The following is a 23866-nucleotide window of genomic DNA, read 5'->3' on the forward strand; positions in this document are numbered from 1 at the left end:
CCTCCTGCTAATACCTGGGAGTTACTACGGCTCAGTGTGTTAGGATCTCCTACTGCTAATACCTGGGAGTTACTACAGCTCAGTGTGTTAGGATCTCCTCCTGCTAATACCTGGGAGTTACTACAGCTCAGTGTGTTAGGATCTCCTACTGCTAATACCTGGGAGTTACTACAGCTCACGGCCCAGTGTGTTAGGATCTCCTACTGCTAATACCTGGGAGTTACTACAGCTCACGGCCCAGTGTGTTAGGATCTCCTACTGCTAATACCTGGGAGTTACTACAGCTCACGGCCCAGTGTGTTAGGATCTCCTACTGCTAATACCTGGGAGTTACTACGGCCCAGTGTGTTAGGATCTCCTCCTGCTAATACCTGGGAGTTACTACAGCCCAGTGTGTTAGGATTTCCTACTGCTAATACCTGGGAGTTACTACAGCTCAGTGTGTTAAGATCTCCTACTGCTAATACCTGGGAGTTACTACAGCTCAGTGTGTTAGGATCTCCTACTGCTAATACCTGGGAGTTACTACAGCTTACATTTACATTTTACATTTTAGTCATTTAGCAGACGCTCTTATCCAGAGCGACTTACAGTTAGTGAGTGCATACATTTTTCATACTTTTAGCATTCCTGAGTCCTGCATTGAGTCCGGCAGTGTGCAGTTATTTTCACCATTTCCTTGTAGGTGTGCAGGGAAGATATGTTTTCAGTTTCCTCCTCTATGGCTCTGATTTGTATCTGAAAGTGATGACATCTCTCTTTTCATCCTTTCAATCTATTCAACAACCAGCTCTTCCCGTCCTCTTCCCCCTGCATTCCAACTAGCTTGGCCCTCACCTCATCTCAAAGGAACTGGTGAAGCTTCTCAAACTCCTCCTTAATCTGCTTTTAGCAGAGATCCTAACACACCCAGCTCACAGCTCAGTGTGTTAGGATCTCCTCCTGCTAATACCTGGGAGTTACTATGGCCCAGTGTGTTAGGATCTCCTCCTGCTAATACCTGGGAGTTACTACAGCCCAGTGTGTTAGGATCTCCTACTGCTAATACCTGGGAGTTACTACAGCTCAGTGTGTTAGGATCTCCTCCTGCTAATACCTGGGAGTTACTACAGCTCACGGCCCAGTGTGTTAGGATCTCCTACTGCTAATACCTGGGAGTTACTACAGCTCACGGCCCAGTGTGTTAGGACTCCTACTGCTAATACCTGGGAGTTACTACAGCTCACGGCCCAGTGTGTTAGGATCTCCTACTGCTAATACCTGGGAGTTACTACAGCTCACGGCCCAGTGTGTTAGGATCTCCTACTGCTAATACCTAGGAGTTACTACGGCCCAGTGTGTTAGGATCTCCTCCTGCTAATACCTGGGAGTTACTACAGCTCAGTGTGTTAGGATCTCCTACTGCTAATACCTGGGAGTTACTACAGCTCACGGCCCAGTGTGTTAGGATCTCCTACTGCTAATACCTGGGAGTTACTATGGCTCACGGCCCAGTTTGTTAGGATCTCCTCCTCCTAATACCTGGGAGTTACTACAGCCCAGTGTGTTAGGATCTCCTACTGCTAATACCTGGGAGTTACTACAGCTCAGTGTGTTAGGATCTCCTACTGCTAATACCTGGGAGTTACTACAGCTCAGTGTGTTAGGATCTCCTCCTGCTAATACCTGGGAGTTACTACAGCTCAGTGTGTTAGGATCTCCTCCTGCTAATACCTGGGAGTTACTACAGCTCACGGCCCAGTGTGTTAGGATCTCCTACTGCTAATACCTGGGAGTTACTACAGCTCAGTGTGTTAGGATTTCCTACTGCTAATACCTGGGAGTTACTACAGCTCAGTGTGTTAGGATCTCCTCCTGCTAATACCTGGGAGTTACTACAGCTCAGTGTGTTAGGATCTCCTACTGCTAATACCTGGGAATTACTACAGCTCAGTGTGTTAGGATCTCCTACTGCTAATACCTGGGAGTTACTACAGCTCACAGCTCAGTGTGTTAGGATCTCCTCCTGCTAATACCTGGGAGTTACTACAGCTCAGTGTGTTAGGATCTCCTACTGCTAATACCTGGGAGTTACTACAGCTCACGGCCCAGTGTGTTACGATCTCCTACTGCTAATACCTGGGAGTTACTATGGCTCAGTGTGTTAGGATCTCCTCCTGCTAATACCTGGGAGTTACCACAGCTCACGGCCCAGTGTGTTAGGATCTCCTACTGCTAATACCTGGGAGTTACTACAGCTCACGGCCCAGTGTGTTAGGATCTCCTACTGCTAATACCTGGGAGCTACTACAGCTCACAGCCCATTGTGTTAGGATCTCCTACTGCTAATACCTGGGAGTTACTACGGCCCAGTGTGTTAGGATCTCCTCCTGCTAATACCTGGGAGTTACTACAGCCCAGTGTGTTAGGATCTCCTCCTGCTAATACCTGGGAGTTACTACAGCTCACGGCCCAGTGTGTTAGGATCTCCTACTGCTAATACCTGGGAGTTACTACGGCCCAGTGTGTTAGGATCTCCTACTGCTAATACCTGGGAGTTACTACAGCTCAGTGTGTTAGGATCTCCTACTGCTAATACCTGGGAGTTACTACAGCTCAGTGTGTTAGGATCTCCTCCTGCTAATACCTGGGAGTTACTACAGCTCACGGCCCAGTGTGTTAGGATCTCCTACTGCTAATACCTGGGAGTTACTACAGCTCAGTGTGTTAGGATCTCCTACTGCTAATACCTGGGAGTTACTACAGCTCACGGCTCAGTGTGTTAGGATCTCCTCCTGCTAATACCTGGGAGTTACTACAGCTCACGGCCCAGTGTGTTAGGATCTCTTCCTGCTAATAACTGGGAGTTACTACAGCCCAGTGTGTTAGGATCTCCTACTGCTAATACCTGGGAGTTACTACGGCTCAGTGTGTTAGGATCTCCTCCTGCTAATACCTGGGAGTTACTACAGCTCAGTGTGTTAGGATCTCCTACTGCTAATACCTGGGAGTTACTACAGCTCACAGCTCAGTGTGTTAGGATCTCCTCCTGCTAATACCTGGGAGTTACTACAGCCCAGTGTGTTAGGATCTCCTACTGCTAATACCTGGGAGTTACTACAGCTCACGGCCCAGTGTATTAGGATCTCCTACTGCTAATACCTGGGAGTTACTACGGCCCAGTGTGTTAGGATCTCCTCCTGCTAATACCTGGGAGTTACTACAGCCCAGTGTGTTAGGATCTCCTACTGCTAATACCTGGGAGTTACTACAGCTCAGTGTGTTAAGATCTCCTACTGCTAATACCTGGGAGTTACTACAGCTCAGTGTGTTAGGATCTCCTAATGCTAATACCTGGGAGTTACTACAGCTCACAGCTCAGTGTGTTAGGATCTCCTCCTGCTAATACCTGGGAGTTACTATGGCCCAGTGTGTTAGGATCTCCTCCTGCTAATACCTGGGAGTTACTACAGCCCAGTGTGTTAGGATCTCCTACTGCTAATACCTGGGAGTTACTACAGCTCAGTGTGTTAGGATCTCCTACTGCTAATACCTGGGAGTTACTATGGCTCAGTGTGTTAGGATCTCCTCCTGCTAATACCTGGGAGTTACTACAGCTCACGGCCCAGTGTGTTAGGATCTCCTACTGCTAATACCTGGGAGTTACTACAGCTCACGGCCCAGTGTGTTAGGATCTCCTACTGCTAATACCTGGGAGTTACTACAGCTCACGGCCCAGTGTGTTAGGATCTCCTACTGCTAATACCTAGGAGTTACTACGGCCCAGTGTGTTAGGATCTCCTCCTGCTAATACCTGGGAGTTACTACAGCTCAGTGTGTTAGGATCTCCTACTGCTAATACCTGGGAGTTACTACAGCTCACGGCCCAGTGTGTTAGCATCTCCTACTGCTAATACCTGGGAGTTACTATGGCTCACGGCCCAGTTTGTTAGGATCTCCTCCTGCTAATACCTGGGAGTTACTACAGCCCAGTGTGTTAGGATCTCCTACTGCTAATACCTGGGAGTTACTACAGCTCAGTGTGTTAGGATCTCCTACTGCTAATACCTGGGAGTTACTACAGCTCAGTGTGTTAAGATCTCCTACTGCTAATACCTGGGAGTTACTACAGCTCAGTGTGTTAGGATCTCCTACTGCTAATACCTGGGAGTTACTACAGCTCACAGCTCAGTGTGTTAGGATCTCCTCCTGCTAATACCTGGGAGTTACTACGGCCCAGTGTGTTAGGATCTCCTACTGCTAATACCTGGGAGTTACTACAGCTCAGTGTGTTAGGATCTCCTACTGCTAATACCTGGGAGTTACTACAGCTCAGTGTGTTAGGATCTCCTCCTGCTAATACCTGGGAGTTACTACAGCTCACGGCCCAGTGTGTTAGGATCTCCTACTGCTAATACCTGGGAGTTACTACAGCTCAGTGTGTTAGGATCTCCTACTGCTAATACCTGGGAGTTACTACAGCTCACGGCTCAGTGTGTTAGGATCTCCTCCTGCTAATACCTGGGAGTTACTACAGCTCACGGCCCAGTGTGTTAGGATCTCTTCCTGCTAATAACTGGGAGTTACTACAGCCCAGTGTGTTAGGATCTCCTACTGCTAATACCTGGGAGTTACTACGGCTCAGTGTGTTAGGATCTCCTCCTGCTAATACCTGGGAGTTACTACAGCTCAGTGTGTTAGGATCTCCTACTGCTAATACCTGGGAGTTACTACAGCTCACAGCTCAGTGTGTTAGGATCTCCTCCTGCTAATACCTGGGAGTTACTACAGCCCAGTGTGTTAGGATCTCCTACTGCTAATACCTGGGAGTTACTACAGCTCACGGCCCAGTGTATTAGGATCTCCTACTGCTAATACCTGGGAGTTACTACGGCCCAGTGTGTTAGGATCTCCTCCTGCTAATACCTGGGAGTTACTACAGCCCAGTGTGTTAGGATCTCCTACTGCTAATACCTGGGAGTTACTACAGCTCAGTGTGTTAAGATCTCCTACTGCTAATACCTGGGAGTTACTACAGCTCAGTGTGTTAGGATCTCCTAATGCTAATACCTGGGAGTTACTACAGCTCACAGCTCAGTGTGTTAGGATCTCCTCCTGCTAATACCTGGGAGTTACTATGGCCCAGTGTGTTAGGATCTCCTCCTGCTAATACCTGGGAGTTACTACAGCCCAGTGTGTTAGGATCTCCTACTGCTAATACCTGGGAGTTACTACAGCTCAGTGTGTTAGGATCTCCTACTGCTAATACCTGGGAGTTACTATGGCTCAGTGTGTTAGGATCTCCTCCTGCTAATACCTGGGAGTTACTACAGCTCACGGCCCAGTGTGTTAGGATCTCCTACTGCTAATACCTGGGAGTTACTACAGCTCACGGCCCAGTGTGTTAGGATCTCCTACTGCTAATACCTGGGAGTTACTACAGCTCACGGCCCAGTGTGTTAGGATCTCCTACTGCTAATACCTAGGAGTTACTACGGCCCAGTGTGTTAGGATCTCCTCCTGCTAATACCTGGGAGTTACTACAGCTCAGTGTGTTAGGATCTCCTACTGCTAATACCTGGGAGTTATTACAGCTCACGGCCCAGTGTGTTAGCATCTCCTACTGCTAATACCTGGGAGTTACTATGGCTCACGGCCCAGTTTGTTAGGATCTCCTCCTGCTAATACCTGGGAGTTACTACAGCCCAGTGTGTTAGGATCTCCTACTGCTAATACCTGGGAGTTACTACAGCTCAGTGTGTTAGGATCTCCTACTGCTAATACCTGGGAGTTACTACAGCTCAGTGTGTTAAGATCTCCTACTGCTAATACCTGGGAGTTACTACAGCTCAGTGTGTTAGGATCTCCTACTGCTAATACCTGGGAGTTACTACAGCTCACAGCTCAGTGTGTTAGGATCTCCTCCTGCTAATACCTGGGAGTTACTATGGCCCAGTGTGTTAGGATCTCCTCCTGCTAATACCTGGGAGTTACTACAGCCCAGTGTGTTAGGATCTCCTACTGCTAATACCTGGGAGTTACTACAGCTCAGTGTGTTAGGATCTCCTACTGCTAATACCTGGGAGTTACTATGGCTCAGTGTGTTAGGATCTCCTCCTGCTAATACCTGGGAGTTACTACAGCTCACGGCCCAGTGTGTTAGGATCTCCTACTGCTAATACCTGGGAGTTACTACAGCTCACGGCCCAGTGTGTTAGGATCTCCAACTGCTAATACCTGGGAGTTACTACAGCTCACGGCCCAGTGTGTTAGGATCTCCTACTGCTAATACCTAGGAGTTACTACGGCCCAGTGTGTTAGGATCTCCTCCTGCTAATACCTGGGAGTTACTACAGCTCAGTGTGTTAGGATCTCCTACTGCTAATACCTGGGAGTTACTACAGCTCACGGCCCAGTGTGTTAGGATCTCCTACTGCTAATACCTGGGAGTTACTATGGCTCACGGCCCAGTTTGTTAGGATCTTCTCCTGCTAATACCTGGGAGTTACTACAGCCCAGTGTGTTAGAATCTCCTACTGCTAAAACCTGGGAGTTACTACAGCTCAGTGTGTTAGGATCTCCTACTGCTAATACCTGGGAGTTACTACAGCTCAGTGTGTTAGGATCTCCTACTGCTAATACCTGGGAGTTACTACAGCTCAGTGTGTTAGGATCTCCTACTGCTAATACCTGGGAGTTACTACAGCTCAGTGTGTTAGGATCTACTACTGCTAATACCTGGGAGTTACTACAGCTCAGTGTGTTAGGATCTCCTACTGCTAATACCTGGGAGTTACTACAGCTCACAGCTCAGTGTGTTAGGATCTCCTCCTGCTAATACCTGGGAGTTACTACAGCTCAGTGTGTTAGGATCTCCTACTGCTAATACCTGGGAATTACTACAGCTAAGTGTGTTAGGATCTCCTACTGCTAATACCTGGGAGTTACTACAGCTCACAGCTCAGTGTGTTAGGATCTCCTCCTTCTAATACCTGGGAGTTACTACAGCTCACGGCCCAGTGTGTTAGGATCTCCTACTGCTAATACCTGGGAGTTACTACGGCCCAGTGTGTTAGGACCTCCTACTGCTAATACCTGGGAGTTACTACAGCTCAGTGTGTTAGGATCTCCTACTGCTAATACCTGGGAGTTACTACAGCCCAGTGTGTTAGGATCTCCTCCTGCTAATACCTGGGAGTTACTACAGCTCACGGCCCAGTGTGTTAGGATATCCTACTGCTAATACCTGGGAGTTACTACAGCTCAGTGTGTTAGGATCTCAAACTGCTAATACCTGGGAGTTACTACAGCTCAAGGCCCAGTGTGTTAGGATCTCTTCCTGCTAATAACTGGGAGTTACTACAGCCCAGTGTGTTAGGATCTCCTACTGCTAATACCTGGGAGTTACTACGGCTCAGTGTGTTAGGATCTCCTACTGCTAATACCTGGGAGTTACTACAGCTCAGTGTGTTAGGATCTCCTCCTGCTAATACCTGGGAGTTACTACAGCTCAGTGTGTTAGGATCTCCTACTGCTAATACCTGGGAGTTACTACAGCTCACGGCCCAGTGTGTTACGATCTCCTACTGCTAATACCTGGGAATTACTACAGCTCAGTGTGTTAGGATCTCCTACTGCTAATACCTGGGAGTTACTACAGCCCAGTGTGTTAGGATCTCCTACTGCTAATACCTGGGAGTTACTACAGCTCAGTGTGTTAAGATCTCCTACTGCTAATACCTGGGAGTTACTATGGCTCAGTGTGTTAGGATCTCCTCCTGCTAATACCTGGGAGTTACTACAGCTCACGGCCCAGTGTGTTAGGATCTCCTACTGCTAATACCTGGGAGTTACTACAGCTCACGGCCCAGTGTGTAAGGATCTCCTACTGCTAATACCTGGGAGTTACTACAGCTCACGGCCCAGTGTGTTAGGATCTCCTACTGCTAATACCTGGGAGTTACTACAGCTCACGGCCCAGTGTGTTAGGATCTCCTACTGCTAATACCTGGGAGTTACTACGGCCCAGTGTGTTAGGATCTCCTCCTGCTAATACCTGGGAGTTACTACAGCCCAGTGTGTTAGGATCTCCTACTGCTAATACCTGGGAGTTACTACAGCTCAGTGTGTTAGGATCTCCTACTGCTAATACCTGGGAGTTACTACAGCTCAGTGTGTTAGGATCTCCTACTGCTAATACCTGGGAGTTACTATGGCTCAGTGTGTTAGGATCTCCTACTGCTAATACCTGGGAGTTACTACAGCTCACAGCTCAGTGTGTTAGGATCTCCTCCTGCTAATACCTGGGAGTTACTACAGCTCAGTGTGTTAGGATCTCCTACTGCTAATACCTGGGAGTTACTACAGCTCACAGCTCAGTGTTTTAGGATCTCCTACTGCTAATACCTGGGAGTTACTACAGCCCAGTGTGTTAGGATCTCCTCCTGCTAATACCTGGGAGTTACTACAGCCCAGTGTGTTAGGATATCCTACTGCTAATACCTGGGAGTTACTACAGCTCAGTGTGTTAGGATCTCCTACTGCTAATACCTGGGAGTTACTATGGCTCAGTGTGTTAGGATCTCCTACTGCTAATACCTGGGAGTTACTACAGCTCACGGCCCAGTGTGTTAGGATCTCCTCCTGCTAATACCTGGGAGTTACTACAGCTCACGGCCCAGTGTGTTAGGATCTCCTACTGCTAATACCTGGGAGTTACTACAGCCCAGTGTGTTAGGATCTCCTACTGCTAATACCTGGGAGTTACTACAGCTCAGTGTGTTAGGATCTCCTACTGCTAATACCTGGGAGTTACTACAGCTCAGTGTGTTAGGATCTCCTACTGCTAATACCTGGGAGTTACTACAGCTCACAGCTCAGTGTGTTAGGATCTCCTCCTGCTAATACCTGGGAGTTACTATGGCCCAGTGTGTTAGGATCTCCTCCTGCTAATACCTGGGAGTTACTACGGCCCAGTGTGTTAGGATCTCCTCCTGCTAATACCTGGGAGTTACTACAGCCCAGTGTGTTAGGATCTCCTACTGCTAATACCTGGGAGTTACTACAGCTCAGTGTGTTAGGATCTCCTACTGCTAATACCTGGGAGTTACTACAGCTCAGTGTGTTAGGATCTCCTACTGCTAATACCTGGGAGTTACTACAGCTCACAGCTCAGTGTGTTAGGATCTCCTACTGCTAATACCTGGGAGTTACTACAGCCCAGTGTGTTAGGATCTCCTCCTGCTAATACCTGGGAGTTACTATGGCCCAGTGTGTTAGGATCTCCTCCTGCTAATACCTGGGAGTTACTACAGCCCAGTGTGTTAGGATCTCCTCCTGCTAATACCTGGGAGTTACTACAGCTCACGGCCCAGTGTGTTAGGATCTCCTCCTGCTAATACCTGGAGTTACTATGGCCCAGTGTGTTAGGATCTCCTCCTGCTAATACCTGGGAGTTACTACAGCCCAGTGTGTTAGGATCTCCTCCTGCTAATACCTGGGAGTTACTACAGCTCACGGCCCAGTGTGTTAGGATCTCCTACTGCTAATACCTGGGAGTTACTACAGCTCACGGCCCAGTGTGTTAGGATCTCCTACTGCTAATACCTGGGAGTTACTACAGCTCACGGCCCAGTGTGTTAGGATCTCCTACTGCTAATACCTGGGAGTTACTACAGCCCAGTGTGTTAGGATCTCCGACTGCTAATACCTGGGAGTTACTACAGCCCAGTGTGTTAGGATCTCCTACTGCTAATACCTGGGAGTTACTACAGCTCACGGCCCAGTGTGTTAGGATCTCCTACTGCTAATACCTGGGAGTTACTACAGCTCAGTGTGTTAGGATCTCCTCCTGCTAATACCTGGGAGTTACTACAGCCCAGTGTGTTAGGATCTCCTCCTGCTAATACCTGGGAGTTACTACAGCTCAGTGTGTTAGGATCTCCTACTGCTAATACCTGGGAGTTACTACAGCTCACGGCCCAGTGTGTTAGGATCTCCTCCTGCTAATACCTGGGAGTTACTACGGCCCAGTGTGTTAGGATCTCCTACTGCTAATACCTGGGAGTTACTATGGCTCAGTGTGTTAGGATCTCCTACTGCTAATACCTGGGAGTTACTACAGCTCACGGCCCAGTGTGTTAGGATCTCCTCCTGCTAATACCTGGGAGTTACTACAGCTCACGGCCCAGTGTGTTAGGATCTCCTACTGCTAATACCTGGGAGTTACTACAGCCCAGTGTGTTAGGATCTCCTACTGCTAATACCTGGGAGTTACTACAGCTCAGTGTGTTAGGATCTCCTACTGCTAATACCTGGGAGTTACTACAGCTCAGTGTGTTAGGATCTCCTACTGCTAATACCTGGGAGTTACTACAGCTCACAGCTCAGTGTGTTAGGATCTCCTCCTGCTAATACCTGGGAGTTACTATGGCCCAGTGTGTTAGGATCTCCTCCTGCTAATACCTGGGAGTTACTACGGCCCAGTGTGTTAGGATCTCCTCCTGCTAATACCTGGGAGTTACTACAGCCCAGTGTGTTAGGATCTCCTACTGCTAATACCTGGGAGTTACTACAGCTCAGTGTGTTAGGATCTCCTACTGCTAATACCTGGGAGTTACTACAGCTCAGTGTGTTAGGATCTCCTACTGCTAATACCTGGGAGTTACTACAGCTCACAGCTCAGTGTGTTAGGATCTCCTACTGCTAATACCTGGGAGTTACTACAGCCCAGTGTGTTAGGATCTCCTCCTGCTAATACCTGGGAGTTACTATGGCCCAGTGTGTTAGGATCTCCTCCTGCTAATACCTGGGAGTTACTACAGCCCAGTGTGTTAGGATCTCCTCCTGCTAATACCTGGGAGTTACTACAGCTCACGGCCCAGTGTGTTAGGATCTCCTCCTGCTAATACCTGGAGTTACTATGGCCCAGTGTGTTAGGATCTCCTCCTGCTAATACCTGGGAGTTACTACAGCCCAGTGTGTTAGGATCTCCTCCTGCTAATACCTGGGAGTTACTACAGCTCACGGCCCAGTGTGTTAGGATCTCCTACTGCTAATACCTGGGAGTTACTACAGCTCACGGCCCAGTGTGTTAGGATCTCCTACTGCTAATACCTGGGAGTTACTACAGCTCACGGCCCAGTGTGTTAGGATCTCCTACTGCTAATACCTGGGAGTTACTACAGCCCAGTGTGTTAGGATCTCCGACTGCTAATACCTGGGAGTTACTACAGCCCAGTGTGTTAGGATCTCCTACTGCTAATACCTGGGAGTTACTACAGCTCACGGCCCAGTGTGTTAGGATCTCCTACTGCTAATACCTGGGAGTTACTACAGCTCAGTGTGTTAGGATCTCCTCCTGCTAATACCTGGGAGTTACTACAGCCCAGTGTGTTAGGATCTCCTCCTGCTAATACCTGGGAGTTACTACAGCTCAGTGTGTTAGGATCTCCTACTGCTAATACCTGGGAGTTACTACAGCTCACGGCCCAGTGTGTTAGGATCTCCTCCTGCTAATACCTGGGAGTTACTACGGCCCAGTGTGTTAGGATCTCCTACTGCTAATACCTGGGAGTTACTACAGCTCACGGCCCAGTGTGTTAGGATCTCCTACTGCTAATACCTGGGAGTTACTACGGCTCACAGCTCAGTGTGTTAGGATCTCCTACTGCTAATACCTGGGAGTTACTACAGCTCACGGCCCAGTGTGTTAGGATCTCCTACTGCTAATACCTGGGAGTTACTACGGCTCACAGCTCAGTGTGTTAGGATCTCCTCCTGCTAATACCTGGGAGTTACTACAGCTCAGTGTGTTAGGATCTCCTCCTGCTAATACCTGGGAGTTACTACAGCTCAGTGTGTTAGGATCTCCTACTGCTAATACCTGGGAGTTACTACAGCTCATGGCCCAGTGTGTTAGGATCTCCTCCTGCTAATACCTGGGAGTTACTACAGCTCAGTGTGTTAGGATCTCCTACTGCTAATACCTGGGAGTTACTACAGCCCAGTGTGTTAGGATCTCCTACTGCTAATACCTGGGAGTTACTACAGCTCATGGCCCAGTGTGTTAGGATCTCCTCCTGCTAATACCTGGGAGTTACTACAGCTCAGTGTGTTAGGATCTCCTCCTGCTAATACCTGGGAGTTACTACAGCTCATGGCCCAGTGTGTTAGGATCTCCTCCTGCTAATACCTGGGAGTTACTACAGCCCAGTGTGTTAGGACCTCCTACTGCTAATACCTGGGAGTTACTACAGCCCAGTGTGTTAGGATCTCCTACTGCTAATACCTGGGAGTTACTACAGCTCATGGCCCAGTGTGTTAGGATTTCCTCCTGCTAATACCTGGGAGTTACTACAGCTCAGTGTGTTAGGATCTCCTCCTGCTAATACCTGGGAGTTACTACAGCCCAGTGTGTTAGGATCTCCAACTGCTAATACCTGGGAGTTACTACAGCTCACAGCTCAGTGTGTTAGGATCTCCTCCTGCTAATACCTGGGAGTTACTACAGCCCAGTGTGTTAGGATCTCCTACTGCTAATACCTGGGAGTTACTACAGCTCAGTGTGTTAGGATCTCCTACTGCTAATACCTGGGAGTTACTACAGCTCAGTGTGTTAGGATCTCCTACTGCTAATACCTGGGAGTTACTACAGCTCACGGCCCAGTGTGTTAGGATCTCCTACTGCTAATACCTGGGAGTTACTACGGCTCACAGCTCAGTGTGTTAGGATCTCCTCCTGCTAATACCTGGGAGTTACTACAGCTCAGTGTGTTAGGATCTCCTCCTGCTAATACCTGGGAGTTACTACAGCTCAGTGTGTTAGGATCTCCTACTGCTAATACCTGGGAGTTACTACAGCTCATGGCCCAGTGTGTTAGGATCTCCTCCTGCTAATACCTGGGAGTTACTACAGCTCAGTGTGTTAGGATCTCCTACTGCTAATACCTGGGAGTTACTACAGCCCAGTGTGTTAGGATCTCCTACTGCTAATACCTGGGAGTTACTACAGCTCATGGCCCAGTGTGTTAGGATCTCCTCCTGCTAATACCTGGGAGTTACTACAGCTCAGTGTGTTAGGATCTCCTCCTGCTAATACCTGGGAGTTACTACAGCTCATGGCCCAGTGTGTTAGGATCTCCTCCTGCTAATACCTGGGAGTTACTACAGCCCAGTGTGTTAGGACCTCCTACTGCTAATACCTGGGAGTTACTACAGCCCAGTGTGTTAGGATCTCCTACTGCTAATACCTGGGAGTTACTACAGCTCATGGCCCAGTGTGTTAGGATTTCCTCCTGCTAATACCTGGGAGTTACTACAGCTCAGTGTGTTAGGATCTCCTCCTGCTAATACCTGGGAGTTACTACAGCCCAGTGTGTTAGGATCTCCAACTGCTAATACCTGGGAGTTACTACAGCTCACAGCTCAGTGTGTTAGGATCTCCTCCTGCTAATACCTGGGAGTTACTACAGCCCAGTGTGTTAGGATCTCCTACTGCTAATACCTGGGAGTTACTACAGCTCAGTGTGTTAGGATCTCCTACTGCTAATACCTGGGAGTTACTACAGCTCAGTGTGTTAGGATCTCCTCCTGCTAATACCTGGGAGTTACTACAGCCCAGTGTGTTAGGATCTCCAACTGCTAATACCTGGGAGTTACTACAGCTCACAGCTCAGTGTGTTAGGATCTCCTCCTGCTAATACCTGGGAGTTACTACAGCCCAGTGTGTTAGGATCTCCTACTGCTAATACCTGGGAGTTACTACAGCTCAGTGTGTTAGGATCTCCTACTGCTAATACCTGGGAGTTACTACAGCTCAGTGTGTTAGGATCTCCTACTGCTAATACCTGGGAGTTACTACAGCCCAGTGTGTTAGGATCTCCTCCTGCTAATACCTTGGAGTTACTATGGCCCAGTGTGTTAGGATCTCCTCCTGCTAATACCTGGGAGTTACTACAGCTCAGTGTGTTAGGATCTCCTCCTGCTAATACCTGGGAGTTACTACAGCCCAGTGTGTTAGGATCTCCTACTGCTAATACCTGGGAGTTACTACAGCTCAGTGTGTTAGGATCTCCTCCTGCTAATACCTGGGAGTTACTACAGCTCAGTGTGTTAGGATCTCCTACTGCTAATACCTGGGAGTTACTACAGCTCACGGCCCAGTGTGTTAGGATCTCCTCCTGCTAATACCTGGGAGTTACTACAGCCCAGTGTGTTAGGATCTCCTCCTGCTAATACCTGGGAGTTACTACAGCCCAGTGTGTTAGGATCTCCTACTGCTAATACCTGGGAGTTACTACAGCTCACAGCTCAGTGTGTTAGGATCTCCTCCTGCTAAACCTGGGAGTTACTATGGCCCAGTGTGTTAGGATCTCCTCCTGCTAATACCTGGGAGTTACTACGGCCCAGTGTGTTAGGATCTCCTCCTGCTAATACCTGGGAGTTACTACAGCCCAGTGTGTTAGGATCTCCTACTGCTAATACCTGGGAGTTACTACAGCTCAGTGTGTTAGGATCTCCTACTGCTAATACCTGGGAGTTACTACAGCTCAGTGTGTTAGGATCTCCTACTGCTAATACCTGGGAGTTACTACAGCTCACAGCTCAGTGTGTTAGGATCTCCTACTGCTAATACCTGGGAGTTACTACAGCCCAGTGTGTTAGGATCTCCTCCTGCTAATACCTGGGAGTTACTATGGCCCAGTGTGTTAGGATCTCCTCCTGCTAATACCTGGGAGTTACTACAGCCCAGTGTGTTAGGATCTCCTCCTGCTAATACCTGGGAGTTACTACAGCTCACGGCCCAGTGTGTTAGGATCTCCTCCTGCTAATACCTGGGAGTTACTATGGCCCAGTGTGTTAGGATCTCCTCCTGCTAATACCTGGGAGTTACTACAGCCCAGTGTGTTAGGATCTCCTCCTGCTAATACCTGGGAGTTACTACAGCTCACGGCCCAGTGTGTTAGGATCTCCTACTGCTAATACCTGGGAGTTACTACAGCTCACGGCCCAGTGTGTTAGGATCTCCTACTGCTAATACCTGGGAGTTACTACAGCTCACGGCCCAGTGTGTTAGGATCTCCTACTGCTAATACCTGGGAGTTACTACAGCCCAGTGTGTTAGGATCTCCGACTGCTAATACCTGGGAGTTACTACAGCCCAGTGTGTTAGGATCTCCTACTGCTAATACCTGGGAGTTACTACAGCTCACGGCCCAGTGTGTTAGGATCTCCTACTGCTAATACCTGGGAGTTACTACAGCTCAGTGTGTTAGGATCTCCTCCTGCTAATACCTGGGAGTTACTACAGCCCAGTGTGTTAGGATCTCCTCCTGCTAATACCTGGGAGTTACTACAGCTCAGTGTGTTAGGATCTCCTACTGCTAATACCTGGGAGTTACTACAGCTCACGGCCCAGTGTGTTAGGATCTCCTCCTGCTAATACCTGGGAGTTACTACGGCCCAGTGTGTTAGGATCTCCTACTGCAAATACCTGGGAGTTACTACAGCTCACGGCCCAGTGTGTTAGGATCTCCTACTGCTAAGACCTGGGAGTTACTACGGCTCACAGCTCAGTGTGTTAGGATCTCCTCCTGCTAATACCTGGGAGTTACTACAGCTCAGTGTGTTAGGATCTCCTACTGCTAATACCTGGGAGTTACTACAGCTCAGTGTGTTAGGATCTCCTACTGCTAATACCTGGGAGTTACTACAGCTCACGGCCCAGTGTGTTAGGATCTCCTACTGCTAATACCTGGGAGTTACTACGGCTCACAGCTCAGTGTGTTAGGATCTCCTCCTGCTAATACCTGGGAGTTACAACAGCTCAGTGTGTTAGGATCTTCTCCTGCTAATACCTGGGAGTTACTACAGCTCAGTGTGTTAGGATCTCCTACTGCTAATACCTGGGAGTTACTACAGCTCATGGCCCAGTGTGTTAGGATCTCCTCCTGCTAATACCTGGGAGTTACTACAGCCCAGTGTGTTAGGATCTCCTACTGCTAATACCTGGGAGTTACTACAGCTCAGTGTGTTAGGATCTCCTACTGCTAATACCTGGGAGTTACTACAGCTCAGTGTGTTAGGATCTCCTACTGCTAATACCTGGGAGTTACTACAGCCCAGTGTGTTAGGATCTCCTCCTGCTAATACCTGGGAGTTACTATGGCCCAGTGTGTTAGGATCTCCTCCTGCTAATACCTGAGAGTTACTACAGCCCAGGGTGTTAGGATCTCCTCCTGCTAATACCTGGGAGTTACTACAGCTCACGGCCCAGTGTGTTAGGATCTCCTCCTGCTAATACCTGGAGTTACTATGGCCCAGTGTGTTAGGATCTCCTCCTGCTAATACCTGGGAGTTACTACAGCCCAGTGTGTTAGGATCTCCTCCTGCTAATACCTGGGAGTTACTACAGCTCACGGCCCAGTGTGTTAGGATCTCCTACTGCTAATACCTAGGAGTTACTACAGCTCACGACCCAGTGTGTTAGGATCTCCTACTGCTAATACCTGGGAGTTACTACAGCTCACGGCCCAGTGTGTTAGGATCTCCTACTGCTAATACCTGGGAGTTACTACAGCCCAGTGTGTTAGGATCTCCGACTGCTAATACCTGGGAGTTACTACAGCCCAGTGTGTTAGGATCTCCTACTGCTAATACCTGGGAGTTACTACAGCTCACGGCCCAGTGTGTTAGGATCTCCTACTGCTAATACCTGGGAGTTACTACAGCTCAGTGTGTTAGGATCTCCTCCTGCTAATACCTGGGAGTTACTACAGCCCAGTGTGTTAGGATCTCCTCCTGCTAATACCTGGGAGTTACTACAGCTCAGTGTGTTAGGATCTCCTACTGCTAATACCTGGGAGTTACTACAGCTCACGGCCCAGTGTGTTAGGATCTCCTCCTGCTAATACCTGGGAGTTACTACGGCCCAGTGTGTTAGGATCTCCTACTGCTAATACCTGGGAGTTACTACAGCTCACGGCCCAGTGTGTTAGGATCTCCTACTGCTAATACCTGGGAGTTACTACGGCTCACAGCTCAGTGTGTTAGGATCTCCTCCTGCTAATACCTGGGAGTTACTACAGCTCAGTGTGTTAGGATCTCCTACTGCTAATACCTGGGAGTTACTACAGCTCAGTGTGTTAGGATCTCCTACTGCTAATACCTGGGAGTTACTACAGCTCACGGCCCAGTGTGTTAGGATCTCCTACTGCTAATACCTGGGAGTTACTACGGCTCACAGCTCAGTGTGTTAGGATCTCCTCCTGCTAATACCTGGGAGTTACTACAGCTCAGTGTGTTAGGATCTCCTCCTGCTAATACCTGGGAGTTACTACAGCTCAGTGTGTTAGGATCTCCTACTGCTAATACCTGGGAGTTAGTACAGCTCATGGCCCAGTGTGTTAGGATCTCCTCCTGCTAATACCTGGGAGTTACTACAGCTCAGTGTGTTAGGATCTCCTACTGCTAATACCTGGGAGTTACTACAGCCCAGTGTGTTAGGATCTCCTACTGCTAATACCTGGGAGTTACTACAGCTCATGGCCCAGTGTGTTAGGATCTCCTCCTGCTAATACCTGGGAGTTACTACAGCTCAGTGTGTTAGGATCTCCTCCTGCTAATACCTGGGAGTTACTACAGCTCATGGCCCAGTGTGTTAGGATCTCCTCCTGCTAATACCTGGGAGTTACGACAGCCCAGTGTGTTAGGACCTCCTACTGCTAATACCTGGGAGTTACTACAGCCCAGTGTGTTAGGATCTCCTACTGCTAATACCTGGGAGTTACTACAGCTCATGGCCCAGTGTGTTAGGATCTCCTCCTGCTAATACCTGGGAGTTACTACAGCTCAGTGTGTTAGGATCTCCTCCTGCTAATACCTGGGAGTTACTACAGCCCAGTGTGTTAGGATCTCCAACTGCTAATACCTGGGAGTTAATACAGCTCACAGCTCAGTGTGTTAGGATCTCCTACTGCTAATACCTGGGAGTTACTACAGCTCAGTGTGTTAGGATCTCCTACTGCTAATACCTGGGAGTTACTACAGCTCACGGCCCAGTGTGTTAGGATCTCCTCCTGCTAATAACTGGGAGTTACTACAGCTCAGTGTGTTAGGATCTCCTCCTGCTAATACCTGGGAGTTACTACAGCCCAGTGTGTTAGGATCTCCAACTGCTAATACCTGGGAGTTACTACAGCTCACAGCTCAGTGTGTTAGGATCTCCTCCTGCTAATACCTGGGAGTTACTACAGCCCAGTGTGTTAGGATCTCCTACTGCTAATACCTGGGAGTTACTACAGCTCAGTGTGTTAGGATCTCCTACTGCTAATACCTGGGAGTTACTACAGCCCAGTGTGTTAGGATCTCCTCCTGCTAATACCTTGGAGTTACTATGGCCCAGTGTGTTAGGATCTCCTCCTGCTAATACCTGGGAGTTACTACAGCTCAGTGTGTTAGGATCTCCTCCTGCTAATACCTGGGAGTTACTACAGCCCAGTGTGTTAGGATCTCCTACTGCTAATACCTGGGAGTTACTACAGCTCAGTGTGTTAGGATCTCCTCCTGCTAATACCTGGGAGTTACTACAGCTCAGTGTGTTAGGATCTCCTACTGCTAATACCTGGGAGTTACTACAGCTCACGGCCCAGTGTGTTAGGATCTCCTCCTGCTAATACCTGGGAGTTACTACAGCCCAGTGTGTTAGGATCTCCTACTGCTAATACCTGGGAGTTACTACAGCTCAGTGTGTTAGGATCTCCTACTGCTAATACCTGGGAGTTACTACAGCTCAGTGTGTTAGTATCTCCTACTGCTAATACCTGGGAGTTACTACAGCTCACAGCTCAGTGTGTTAGGATCTCCTCCTGCTAATACCTGGGAGTTACTATGGCCCAGTGTGTTAGGATCTCCTCCTGCTAATACCTGGGAGTTACTATGGCCCAGTGTGTTAGGATCTCCTCCTGCTAATACCTGGGAGTTACTACAGCCCAGTGTGTTAGGATCTCCTACTGCTAATGCCTGGGAGTTACTACAGCTCAGTGTGTTAGGATCTCCTACTGCTAATACCTGGGAGTTACTACAGCTCAGTGTGTTAGGATCTCCTACTGCTAATACCTGGGAGTTACTACAGCTCACAGCTCAGTGTGTTAGGATCTCCTACTGCTACTACCTGGGAGTTATTACAGCCCAGTGTGTTAGGATCTCCTCCTGCTAATACCTGGGAGTTACTATGGCCCAGTGTGTTAGGATCTCCTCCTGCTAATACCTGGGAGTTACTACAGCCCAGTGTGTTAGGATCTCCTCCTGCTAATACCTGGGAGTTACTACAGCTCACGGCCCAGTGTGTTAGGATCTCCTCCTGCTAATACCTGGGAGTTACTATGGCCCAGTGTGTTAGGATCTCCTCCTGCTAATACCTGGGAGTTACTACATCCCAGTGTGTTAGGATCTCCTCCTGCTAATACCTGGGAGTTACTACAGCTCACGGCCCAGTGTGTTAGGATCTCCTACTGCTAATACCTGGGAGTTACTACAGCTCACGGCCCAGTGTGTTAGGATCTCCTACTGCTAATACCTGGGAGTTACTACAGCTCACGGCCCAGTGTGTTAGGATCTCCTACTGCTAATACCTGGGAGTTACTACAGCCAAGTGTGTTAGGATCTCCGACTGCTAATACCTGGGAGTTACTACAGCCCAGTGTGTTAGGATCTCCTACTGCTAATACCTGGGAGTTACTACAGCTCACGGCCCAGTGTGTTAGGATCTCCTACTGCTAATACCTGGGAGTTACTACAGCTCAGTGTGTTAGGATCTCCTCCTGCTAATACCTGGGAGTTACTACAGCCCAGTGTGTTAGGATCTCCTCCTGCTAATACCTGGGAGTTACTACAGCTCAGTGTGTTAGGATCTCCTACTGCTAATACCTGGGAGTTACTACAGCTCACGGCCCAGTGTGTTAGGATCTCCTCCTGCTAATACCTGGGAGTTACTACGGCCCAGTGTGTTAGGATCTCCTACTGCTAATACCTGGGAGTTACTACAGCTCACGGCCCAGTGTGTTAGGATCTCCTACTGCTAATACCTGGGAGTTACTACAGCTCACGGCCCAGTGTGTTAGGATCTCCTCCTGCTAATACCTGGGAGTTACTACGGCCCAGTGTGTTAGGATCTCCTACTGCTAATACCTGGGAGTTACTACAGCTCACGGCCCAGTGTGTTAGGATCTCCTACTGCTAATACCTGGGAGTTACTACGGCTCACAGCTCAGTGTGTTAGGATCTCCTCCTGCTAATACCTGGGAGTTACTACAGCTCAGTGTGTTAGGATCTCCTACTGCTAATACCTGGGAGTTACTACAGCTCAGTGTGTTAGGATATCCTACTGCTAATACCTGGGAGTTACTACAGCTCACGGCCCAGTGTGTTAGGATCTCCTACTGCTAATACCTGGGAGTTACTACGGCTCACAGCTCAGTGTGTTAGGATCTCCTCCTGCTAATACCTGGGAGTTACTACAGCTCAGTGTGTTAGGATCTCCTCCTGCTAATACCTGGGAGTTACTACAGCTCAGTGTGTTAGGATCTCCTACTGCTAATACCTGGGAGTTACTACAGCTCATGGCCCAGTGTGTTAGGATCTCCTCCTGCTAATACCTGGGAGTTACTACAGCTCAGTGTGTTAGGATCTCCTACTGCTAATACCTGGGAGTTACTACAGCCCAGTGTGTTAGGATCTCCTACTGCTAATACCTGGGAGTTACTACAGCTCATGGCCCAGTGTGTTAGGATCTCCTCCTGCTAATACCTGGGAGTTACTACAGCTCAGTGTGTTAGGATCTCCTCCTGCTAATACCTGGGAGTTACTACAGCTCATGTTCCAGTGTGTTAGGATCTCCTCCTGCTAATACCTGGGAGTTACTACAGCTCACGGCCCAGTGTGTTAGGATCTCCTCCTGCTAATAACTGGGAGTTACTACAGCCCAGTGTGTTAGGATCTCCTCCTGCTAATACCTGGGAGTTACTACAGCCCAGTGTGTTAGGACCTCCTACTGCTAATACCTGGGAGTTACTACAGCTCAGTGTGTTAGGATCTCCTCCTGCTAATACCTGGGAGTTACTACAGCTCACAGCTCAGTGTGTTAGGATCTCCTCCTGCTAATACCTGGGAGTTACTACAGCCCAGTGTGTTAGGATCTCCTACTGCTAATACCTGGGAGTTACTACAGCTCAGTGTGTTAGGATCTCCTACTGCTAATACCTGGGAGTTACTACAGCTCAGTGTGTTAGGATCTCCTCCTGCTAATACCTGGGAGTTACTACAGCCCAGTGTGTTAGGATCTCCAACTGCTAATACCTGGGAGTTACTACAGCTCACAGCTCAGTGTGTTAGGATCTCCTCCTGCTAATACCTGGGAGTTACTACAGCCCAGTGTGTTAGGATCTCCTACTGCTAATACCTGGGAGTTACTACAGCTCAGTGTGTTAGGATCTCCTACTGCTAATACCTGGGAGTTACTACAGCTCAGTGTGTTAGGATCTCCTACTGCTAATACCTGGGAGTTACTACAGCCCAGTGTGTTAGGATCTCCTCCTGCTAATACCTTGGAGTTACTATGGCCCAGTGTGTTAGGATCTCCTCCTGCTAATACCTGGGAGTTACTACAGCTCAGTGTGTTAGGATCTCCTCCTGCTAATACCTGGGAGTTACTACAGCTCAGTGTGTTAGGATCTCCTACTGCTAATACCTGGGAGTTACTACAGCTCACGGCCCAGTGTGTTAGGATCTCCTACTGCTAATACCTGGGAGTTACTACAGCCCAGTGTGTTAGGATCTCCTACTGCTAATACCTGGGAGTTACTACAGCTCACGGCCCAGTGTGTTAGGATCTCCTCCTGCTAATACCTGGGAGTTACTACAGCTCACGGCCCAGTGTGTTAGGATCTCCTACTGCTAATACCTGGGAGTTACTACAGCTCAGTGTGTTAGGATCTCCAACTGCTAATACCTGGGAGTTACTACAGCTCACGGCCCAGTGTGTTAGGATCTCCTACTGCTAATACCTGGGAGTTACTACAGCCCAGTGTGTTAGGATCTCCTACTGCTAATACCTGGGAGTTACTACAGCTCAGTGTGTTAGGATCTCCTCCTGCTAATACCTGGGAGTTACTACAGCTCAGTGTGTTAGGATCTCCTACTGCTAATACCTGGGAGTTACTACAGCTCACGGCCCAGTGTGTTAGGATCTCCTCCTGCTAATACCTGGGAGTTACTACAGCCCAGTGTGTTAGGATCTCCTACTGCTAATACCTGGGAGTTACTATGGCTCAGTGTGTTAGGATCTCCTACTGCTAATACCTGGGAGTTACTACAGCTCACGGCCCAGTGTGTTAGGATCTCCTCCTGCTAATACCTGGGAGTTACTACAGCCCAGTGTGTTAGGATCTCCTCCTGCTAATACCTGGGAGTTACTACAGCTCAGTGTGTTAGGATCTCCTACTGCTAATACCTGGGAGTTACTACAGCTCAGTGTGTTAGGATCTCCTACTGCTAATACCTGGGAGTTACTACAGCTCAGTGTGTTAGGATCTCCTACTGCTAATACCTGGGAGTTACTACAGCTCACGGCCCAGTGTGTTAGGATCTCCTACTGCTAATACCTGGGAGTTACTACAGCCCAGTGTGTTAGGATCTCCTCCTGCTAATACCTGGGAGTTACTACAGCTCACAGCTCAGTGTGTTAGGATCTCCTCCTGCTAATACCTGGGAGTTACTAAAGCTCAGTGTGTTAGGATCTCCTCCTGCTAATACCTGGGAGTTACTACAGCTCACGGCCCAGTGTGTTAGGATCTCCTCCTGCTAATACCTGGGAGTTACTACAGCCCAGTGTGTTAGGATCTCCTCCTGCTAATACCTGGCAGTTACTACAGCTCAGTGTGTTAGGATCTCCTCCTGCTAATACCTGGGAGTTACTACAGCTCACGGCCCAGTGTGTTAGGATCTCCTCCTGCTAATACCTGGGAGTTACTACAGCCCAGTGTGTTAGGATCTCCTCCTGCTAATACCTGGGAGTTACTACAGCCCAGTGTGTTAGGATCTCCTCCTGCTAATACCTGGGAGTTACTACAGCTCAGTGTGTTAGGATCTCCTCCTGCTAATACCTGGGAGTTACTACAGCCCAGTGTGTTAGGATCTCCTCCTGCTAATACCTGGGAGTTACTACAGCTCAGTGTGTTAGGATCTCCTCCTGCTAATACCTGGGAGTTACTACAGCTCACGGCCCAGTGTGTTAGGATCTCCTCCTGCTAATACCTGGGAGTTACTACAGCCCAGTGTGTTAGGATCTCCTCCTGCTAATACCTGGGAGTTACTACAGCCCAGTGTGTTAGGATCTCCTCCTGCTAATACCTGGCAGTTACTACAGCTCAGTGTGTTAGGATATCATCCTGCTAATACCTGGGAGTTACTACAGCTCACGGCCCAGTGTGTTAGGATCTCCTCCTGCTAATACCTGGGAGTTACTACGGCCCAGACACACACACTCACTCACTCAGGCATACACGCAGACATACAAACAAACACATACACAACCACACAACCACACAACCACACACACAGCTTTCTGTTACTCTCTCTGTCTCTTCCACTGTGTCTTCTGTCCTCCGAGGTCGTCCTCCCTTATAGACCAGATTCAGATTGACCTCCCTCTCTCTCTCAGGACAAAAAAAGAGATGAACTACCAAATGTGGAAGAGCCTGATAAATGAGTAACCTTGGAAAGAGGGAAGAAATACCCTTCCTCCTCTCAGCTGTCATTGAACCCATCTGAGTTGTGCCCATAGAGCCTCGTCTCTGTCAGTCTGTCTGTCTCTGTCAGGTGTGGTCATTGA

The sequence above is a fragment of the Coregonus lavaretus genome, assembly GCF_964263955.1.
Source record: "Coregonus lavaretus genome assembly, contig: HAP1_SCAFFOLD_330, whole genome shotgun sequence".
NCBI lineage: Eukaryota > Metazoa > Chordata > Actinopteri > Salmoniformes > Salmonidae > Coregonus > Coregonus lavaretus.